The sequence below is a fragment of the Euphorbia lathyris genome, chromosome 6, assembly GCF_963576675.1.
Source record: "Euphorbia lathyris chromosome 6, ddEupLath1.1, whole genome shotgun sequence".
Lineage (NCBI taxonomy): Eukaryota > Viridiplantae > Streptophyta > Magnoliopsida > Malpighiales > Euphorbiaceae > Euphorbia > Euphorbia lathyris.
In genome coordinates, this window is record NC_088915.1 from 1270710 (window position 1) to 1279572 (window position 8863).

The window sequence follows — 8863 nt, forward strand, 5'->3', positions numbered from 1 at the left end:
CTTATACTTTTGGGGACAATTTTTTTTGTCCTTATGTTCTGTCCCCTATGCGAGCGTACCCGATTCTATAGGGGACGAAAAGGATGATGTCGTCCCTATTTTGTGAGACGATTGTCGTCCCAAACAAGGGAGGAAAATATCGTCCCTATTTCGAAGGACGATTGTCGTCCCTGTTTTGAATGACGATTGTCGTCCCTGTTTTGAAGGACGATTGTCGTCCCTATGTAAAGGAGATTATTTTTGTCCTTATTCTTAAAAGACGATTTTTTTGTCTCCAAAAAAGGGACATCTGTCGTCCTTATGCATAAGAGACAACTTTTGTCTCTATTCTTAAGAGACCATTTTTTGTCTCCAAAAAGAAGGACATTTGTCGTCCCTATGCAAAAGAGATGACTTCTGTCCCTATTCTTAAGGGACATTTTTTGTCTCCTAACAAAGGGACAGTTGTCGTCCCTATACAAATGAGACGACTTTTGTCCCTATTCTTAAAGGACGTTATTCTGTCTCGAATTAAAGGGACGATTGTCGTCCCCATGAATAGGAGACGACTTATGTCCTTATTCTTAAGGGACATTTTTTAGTCTCCAATTAAAAGGACAATTGTCATCCCCATGAATAGGAGATGACATTTGTCCCTATTCGTATGGCCTAAACTGTATATAATTAATAAAAAAAATTTCTTCCTGGACATAAAATTTCTTTCTATAAGTTCACATAAAATTGATCATAAAACAGACACGGACTCTAAGATTTTGTAACTAAGAACAATTCATAATGCTTATAGATAAAACCGCAAAAGAATTGTTTAACCTACAACTCCTATCCGAATCATAATAGCCGGTTCGCATGCCAATCTAGACAAACTAGATTAAGTTAATAACTCAGCCTTGAAATTAGACATGATAGAAATACAGGCTATTGCACAGAATCTCTTTCCCATAAGAATTGAAGCAAAATACGATCAAATGGTCAAAACATAAAAGAAATACTAGAGTATGTTCATAAAGAAATACCGAGGAGACCAGAAGAAGCACTGAAACTGTGTGTTCATAAAGAAAACTAGAGTATGTTTAGAAATAATGCTTATAGATAAAACCACAAAAGAATTGTTTAACCTACAACTCATATTCAAATCATAATAGCCAATTCGCTTTCCAATCTAGACAAACTAGATTAAGTTAATAATTCAACCTTGAAATTAGACAGAGAAATACAGGCTATTGCACAGAATCTCTTTCCCAGAAGAATTGAAGCAAAATATGATCAAATGGTCAAAACATAAAACCCATAAGCTAAGGAAGTAGCAAGCTATATTGTACTTACCAGTTGTTGTCTTGTTCATAGTAGCATATACAAGGAGTTTTAGCCCCACTTCCAACAGCAAATTTATTCTCTGGGAATATTTTGAAAAAATAAATAAGTATTATGCTTGTAAGTAGATTACTTTGTTAAGATGTCAAGAAGAAATCCATAAATTCCAATAAAATTATACTTTAAGCAATAATGCATAAGCTAGTATTAACATTTATAATGAACACAAAATATCACCATGGCGTTCTTAAAGAAAACAATTAAAAAGAGAATCAACAATATCAGTCACTTAATTAATTGAACATACTCAACGAAAATATAGATGACATATCAATATTATCTCCTAATAAATACGCAATTACACAACTAGATCTTAAAAACAAAAAAAAAAGAGCTTTGTGCACAACTGAGCGACATCAAATATTGATGTGATTAGATCACTATGATTTAAGAGACATTGTTGACTAGTTACAGATGGAAATATTAGTCATAATATAATGTTGTGCAGTTTGAGAAGGCAAAAGAAAAATCTTAATTACATAACAGTACCTTTTTGGACTCCATTGCACACAAAGTGCAGTACGGTTTAGCCTGAGGATAACAAGTGTTGGTACCCATTCTGTGCCTTCATGGTTCCAAACATATCTTGAAAGGAAACAACCAATTTTCAATTAACAAGATGACAATTAAGTAGAACAAACAATGCATGCTTGGAAATGAACGCAATGTGCATGTACACTTCTCGTGAGAAATAGTTCAGTATGATTCAACATCTTGCAGAAATAAATAACAGCACAAGTATTAAATTACCTGTTCCTTAGCAACATCAGAAAGAGTCAAATGGTGTTCCCCATCTATAGTAACTTGTAGCCTTGGAACTTTCGGGGTTTAGTGGAAGCATGTAAATCATATTTCCAGATTCACTTCCTCTTTGAATGCCTAATACACCATTTGTGAGGGCTCGCTCGTAATAGTATACACATGTCGTTTATTTAGTCCATGGAAATAGGTGATGAGAGACCTGCATATTCAAAATTGTTTCAAGCTTTATGCTATCAAAATTGTAATGTGAATACAGAGAGATCAATATTCATATCAGTATTCAATGATAAACCACTGTCTAGGTTAAGTCTTTCTGAAAATCCGAACAAAACACAATCTAAGTAACCTTAATTTATTTGGCACCATTCATGAACAGAAAGTAGAGGGATCATACCTTGAGCATATTATAAGTTATGCATGATTCTTCATTCTCTGTTGATAATGTGTCAGCTCAATGTTTCGTGTCTGACCTATTCACACGTCAAAGCAAATAAGTCAAAACAACATAGAAAAGGCACAAACAGAATTTTGTAAAATAATAATTAAAACCATATAAATGTTCTAATGAGATTATTGAAAAATACCAGAACTTGTGCGCTGACATCCCTCCAGTATCATAGCTGTGAGAACTGTTAACAATGTTAAAAAAAATGTCCCTATTTCTTGGCATATGATATTTCGATTGAAAAAAAAAACACATTAATTATCATAAAAATACAAGAAATTACACAGTTCCTGCTAGATGATCCATAATTGACATAAACTATATACCTTATAAAGTGAATCACCAGTGATTTCATATAGCATCCGTGACCCCATCATAACTAGAATATGTGTATTGGCATGGAAACCTGAGCAAATATCAAGCACAAATTAGAAATATTACTTTAATTTCTGATAGGATAACATGATTTATAGAGACAACCCAATTGACATGACACTATTATTATTTTCGTTGCATTTATATAATACATAATAACTCTGCCTGTGAGGGTCACTTGGTGGCCTTTACAGCCGGTCCCAAGCCCGGACAAAGGAGGAGGGTTGCGGTAGGTTTGTGGCGGCCAGCGTAAAACTTAGCCACATCTTATGACATGAACCATAATATAAATACCGTTGGGGCGTTCCCTACTCAGCGACGCGCTGCACTTCCTAGACCCGGGTGTAGTGATAAATGTGCAAGGGTTGCTAGGTCGTCGCCCCGAAGCGGCGCGCCACCCCAAGACCCGGGGGTGGTGTCAAATATGCAAGGGTTGCGGGTAAATAAGCTAGTCCACGGTAATGGTAGGGGTAGGGGTAAGGGTAGTAGGTTACGCTTTGGGATATGGAACATAGGTTCTTTGACAGGAAGATTAGCTGAAATTGTAGATGTTATGAAGAGGAGGAGAATAAATATATTATGCCTACAAGAAACCAAGTGGGTTGGAGCCAAGGCTAGAGAGATAGCTCCTTGGGGTTATAAGCTTTGGTACTCAGGAAAGGATAAGGGTAGAAATGGAGTAGGTATTCTTATTGATAGGGAGTATATTGATGAGGTAGTAGCGGTGTCTAGGAAGAGCGATAGAATTATGAGTGTTAAGCTAGTGATAGGGGATGAGGTTGTGAATGTCATTAGTGCATATGCGCCACAAATAGGATTAGATGTGTCTATAAGACAAGCTTTTTGGGATGACTTAGAGGAAGTGGTGTAACAGGTTCCTAGGGATGAAAAAATGGTACTAGGGGGTGATCTCAATGGACACGTGGGTTCTAGGCGAGATGGGTTTGAGAGTGTTCATGGAGGGTATGGCTTTGGAGATAAGAATGAAGCAGGAAATGATATTTTGGAATTCGCATCAGCCTATGACTTGAGTATCATGAACACATGGTTTATGAAGAGAACATCCCACTTAGTGACTTATCGGAGTGGCGGTAATGCGAGCCAAATTGACTTCTTCTTAGTAAGGAGTGCTTGGAGAAAGAGTTATATTGATTGTAAGGTGATCCCTGGTGAGAGTACGACAACCCAACATAGAGTAGTGGTGCTAGATTTTCGAAGTAGGAAATGTATAAGAAAACAAACACCTCAAGTAGAGACTAAGATTAAGTGGTGGAAATTGCAAGGGGAGAATCAACAAAAATTTGTGGATGAGATGACCAAAAAAGATATTTGGACTTGCAATATGGATTCAGATATAGATTCGATATGGAATAAGATGGAGCATAGTATAAGGGAAGTAGCGAAGGAAGTTCTAGGGGAATCTAAAGGTAGCATGCCACCGGGTAAGGACACATCTTGGTGGACAGAAGAAGTACGACAAGCAGTAAAGAGTAAGAGAGAATCCTATAAACTATTGGGGAAATGTAGGAGTGACGAGAACTACGAAAAATACAAAGAGGCTAAAAGGGAAGTAAAGAAGGTCATACGAGATGCTAGAGCAAAGGTGAATCGGGATCTGTATACAAGATTGGATACGAAAGAAGGGGAAAGAGACATATATAGAATTGCTCGGATGAGAGATAGGAAGACGCGAGATCTCGGAAAAGTTAAATGTGTGAAGGATGTGGACCAGAAAGTCCTAGTTGGAGATAAGGATATCAAGGAACGATGGAGGTCCTATTTTGATGACTTATTTAATGGAGATCGCCAACAAGATGTTGGAGATATAAGTATCCATCACGATATGATAAATCATGAATGCCTGCGGAGATTTCAAAAGGGTGAAGTCAAAATGACATTAAGTAAGATGAAGTTGAAGAAAGCAGTAGGACCTGATGGCATCCCTATTGAGATTTGGAGATGTTTGGGAGAAAGAGGAATCGAATGGTTGACGACGTTCTTCAACATAATTTGGAGAAACAATAAGATGCCATCAGAATGGAGAAACAATTGGATCTCTTCTATTATCAATTCTCATCCAATCCTTTTCAATAGCCATAACTTGATATGTTCACTAACAAACCATATCAGTGAAAACTACGAAAAGTAAAAATAATTAAAACAAATATATAATTGAAAAGCATCCCAACTAATGTTGTGAAATTATGACCAAAAATTGAACATCAAAAAAACATTTATCATTTATAACAATTGCATGTATATATTATAAGATGGTAGTATATTGGTAGAATAACAATTACACTCCATGATTATACAAAAACATATTACAGTACATAACACATTTTGAAAACTAATAACCAAATTGAAATTTGTAGCAATTTATACACTGCGGAATCTGAAAACATGAATTGAAAAACAAATCCACAGCAGACATAACTACAACTACTATCTTAGCTTATTTTAAGGTTGCAGGTCAATTCTCTTATTATTTTTTAGTCAAGTCTCCATGAGAAGAACTATGTAACGGAAGTTCATAAATTTCACTTGCCATTTCCTATATGTCGTTTTATTGCTTTCCTGTTACCAAAAGACTCTGTTTAATTATCAGATATATGTTTCATATTCTGTCACGTTCTAATTTTAGTGTTTTAATTATGGTTGAGTCCTATATCTAATGAATTACATTTCGTATACAGGTGGATAACCCCATACCAATATCAATTTTTGGCCAAATTTTTTCTAACTAGCTTAGACATGAGAAGTTTTGGTATATCAAAAAATTGAAAAACTAAAAAATATAGATTAACACTTTCAGCTACATAATGCATACATGCTAAAAATATATATTTGATTTAATTTGGCCACTGGGGTTATATTTGAAATTAACCCACAGATAAAGTATTGGGCAGTTGGAATTGAATTTCCCCTTGTTGAAATCGTTTCACGCAGTAATGAATTTCCGATTATGTTGAAATGGTTTCACACAATGTTGAAATCGTTTCCCACAGTCCTGAATTGATAATCCCCAAATTTAAAGTTCAATTTATTGAAAAGAAAATTAACTAACCTGAATTTCAACAAGAGTTGGAAGATTGTCAAATACCGCTGGAATATCCTCTTCACAGATTGTGGATCCACCGAGCAATTAAATTGAAGTTTTTCTGGTGTTGGTATAGTTTCAGAATATTGAAGGGAGAACAGAGTTTTGGGATGGAAAATTAAGCCTAAATAGCTCGAGTATGAGATGTGGCGGCACCACAGAAATGGAAAACAAAGGTGTTATTCTGTTTTTCTGGCGTTGGTATAGTTTCACAGTATTAATTGAAGGGAGAACGAGTTTTGGAATGGAAAGTTAGGTCTAATTAGCTTGAGTATGAGATGTGTGGCGGCACCACAGAAAAGGAAAACAAAGGTGCTCCTGCAAATATCAAATAGGTTAAAATTGAAACAAATTTAACAATTAATTAATACATATTAAACAAATGAAATAATATTATTGTACCAATATATTTCTTAAATATTAGTCGGTTCGTAATTTATAGACAAAATCTCGTTAAGTTGTTTAAGTCGGTGAAGTAATTAAATTTAATTAAACTCATGATTTATAGACGGGTTGACCTGGTTAAGTTGTTTAAGTAATGAACTTGACTTAATTTCTTACGGTTTAGACGAGTTGACCTGGTTAAGTCGTTTAATAATGAAATTCAATTAAATTCATACAGTTTAGACGAGTTGACCCGATTAAGTCGTTGAAGTAATGAAATTCAATTGATTTCGTACTGTTTAGACGAGTTGACCTGCTTAAGTCCTTTAAGTAATAAAATTCAATTAAATTCGTACAGTTTAGACGAGTTGACCTGGTTAAGTCGGTGAAGTAATTAAACTTAATTACACTTGTGATTTATAGACGAGTTGGGTTGACCTGGCTAAGTTGCTTAAGTAATGAAATTGACTTAATTTCTTACTCAACTAAATTCATACAGTTTAGATGAGTTGACCTGATTAAATCTTTGAAGTATTTGAACTTAATTAAACTCGTGATTTATAGACGAGTTGGCCTGGTTAAGTTGCTTAAGTAATGAAATTGACTTAATTTCTTATGGTTTAGACGAGTTGACCTGGTTAAGTTGCTTAAGTAATGAAATTGACTTAATTTCTTACGGTTTAGATGAGTTGATCTGGTTAAATCGTTTAATAATGAAATTCAATTAAATTGGAACAGTTTAGACGAGTTGACCCGATTAAGTCGTTGAAGTAATGAAATTCAATTGATTTCGTACTGTTTAGACGAGTTGACTCTGGTTAAGTCGTTTAAGTAATAAAATTCAATTAAATTCGTACAGTTTAGATGAGTTGACCTGGTTAAGTCGGTGAAGTAATTAAACTTAATTACACTTGTGATTTATAGACGAGTTGGGTTGACCTGGCTAAGTTGCTTAAGTAATGAAATTGACTTAATTTCTTACTCAACTAAATTCATACAGTTTAGATGAGTTGACCTGATTAAATCTTTGAAGTATTTGAACTTAATTAAACTCGTGATTTATAGACGAGTTGGCCTGGTTAAGTTGCTTAAGTAATGAAATTGACTTAATTTCTTATGGTTTAGACGAGTTGACCTGGTTAAGTTGCTTAAGTAATGAAATTGACTTAATTTCTTACGGTTTAGATGAGTTGATCTGGTTAAATCGTTTAATAATGAAATTCAATTAAATTGGAACAGTTTAGACGAGTTGACCCGATTAAGTCGTTGAAGTAATGAAATTCAATTGATTTCGTACTGTTTAGACGAGTTGACTCTGGTTAAGTCGTTTAAGTAATAAAATTCAATTAAATTCGTACAGTTTAGATGAGTTGACCTGGTTAAGTCGGTGAAGTAATTAAACTTAATTACACTTGTGATTTATAGACGAGTCGGGTTGACCTGGCTAAGTTGCTTAAGTAATGAAATTGACTTAATTTCTTACGGTTTAGACGAGTAGACCTGGTTAAGTCATTTAATAATGAAATTCAACTAAATTCATACAGTTTAGATGAGTTGACCTGATTAAATCTTTGAAGTAATTAAACTTAATTCAACTCGTGATTTATAGACTAGTTGGCCTGGTTAAGTTGCTTAAGTAATGAAATTGACTTAATTTCTTATGGTTTAGACGAGTTGACCTGGTTAAGTTGCTTAAGTAATGAAATTGACTTAATTTCTTACGGTTTAGATGAGTTGACCTGGTTAAGTCGTTTAATAATGAAATTCAATTAAATTCATACAGTTTAGACGAGTTGACCCGATTAAGTCGTTGAAGTAATGAAATTCAATTGATTTCGTACTGTTTAGACGAGTTGACCTGGTTAAGTCATTTAAGTACTAAAATTCAATTAAATTCGTACACTTTAGACGAGTTGACCTGGTTAAGTCGGTGAAGTAATTAAACTTAATTACACTCGTGATTTATAGACGGGTCGGGTTGACCTGGCTAAGTTGCTTAAGTAATGAAATTGACTTAATTTCTTACGGTTTAGACAAGTAGACCTGGTTAAGTCGTTTAATAATGAAATTCAACTAAATTCGTACACTTTAGATGAGTTGACCTGATTAAATCTTTGAAGTAATTAAACTTAATTAAACTCGTGATTTATAGACGAGTTGGCCTGGTTAAGTTGCTTAAGTAATGAAATTAACTTAATTTCTTACGGTTTAGACGAGTTGACCTGGTTAAGTTGCTTAAGTAATGAAATTGACTTAATTTCTTACGATTTAGACGAGTTGACCTGGTTAAGTCGTTTAATAATGAAATTCAATTAAATTCATAGAGTTTAGACAAGTTGACCCGATTAAGTCGTTGAAGTAATGAAATTCAATTAATTTCGTACTGTTTAGACGAGTTGACCTTGTTAAGTCGTTTAAGTAATAAA

The 8863-nt window shown here is 34.3% G+C and overlaps 1 long non-coding RNA gene across 2 annotated transcripts; it reads right to left on the reverse strand.

Annotated features, from left to right (window-relative positions):
* Nucleotides 1-1102: 1102 nt before the first annotated feature.
* Nucleotides 1103-6342, reverse strand: LOC136233872 (uncharacterized). Of its 2 annotated transcripts, none has more exons than XR_010690970.1 (7): nt 6021-6342; nt 2905-2984; nt 2718-2753; nt 2528-2603; nt 2122-2332; nt 1861-1956; nt 1103-1393 (listed from the first exon to the last, which is right to left on the reverse strand). It is a non-coding gene; the product is annotated as an uncharacterized lncRNA (long non-coding RNA). The 2 variants fall into 2 exon arrangements; XR_010690969.1 differs by having other exon boundaries at nt 1105-1393; nt 2718-2762.
* Nucleotides 6343-8863: the final 2521 nt, after the last annotated feature.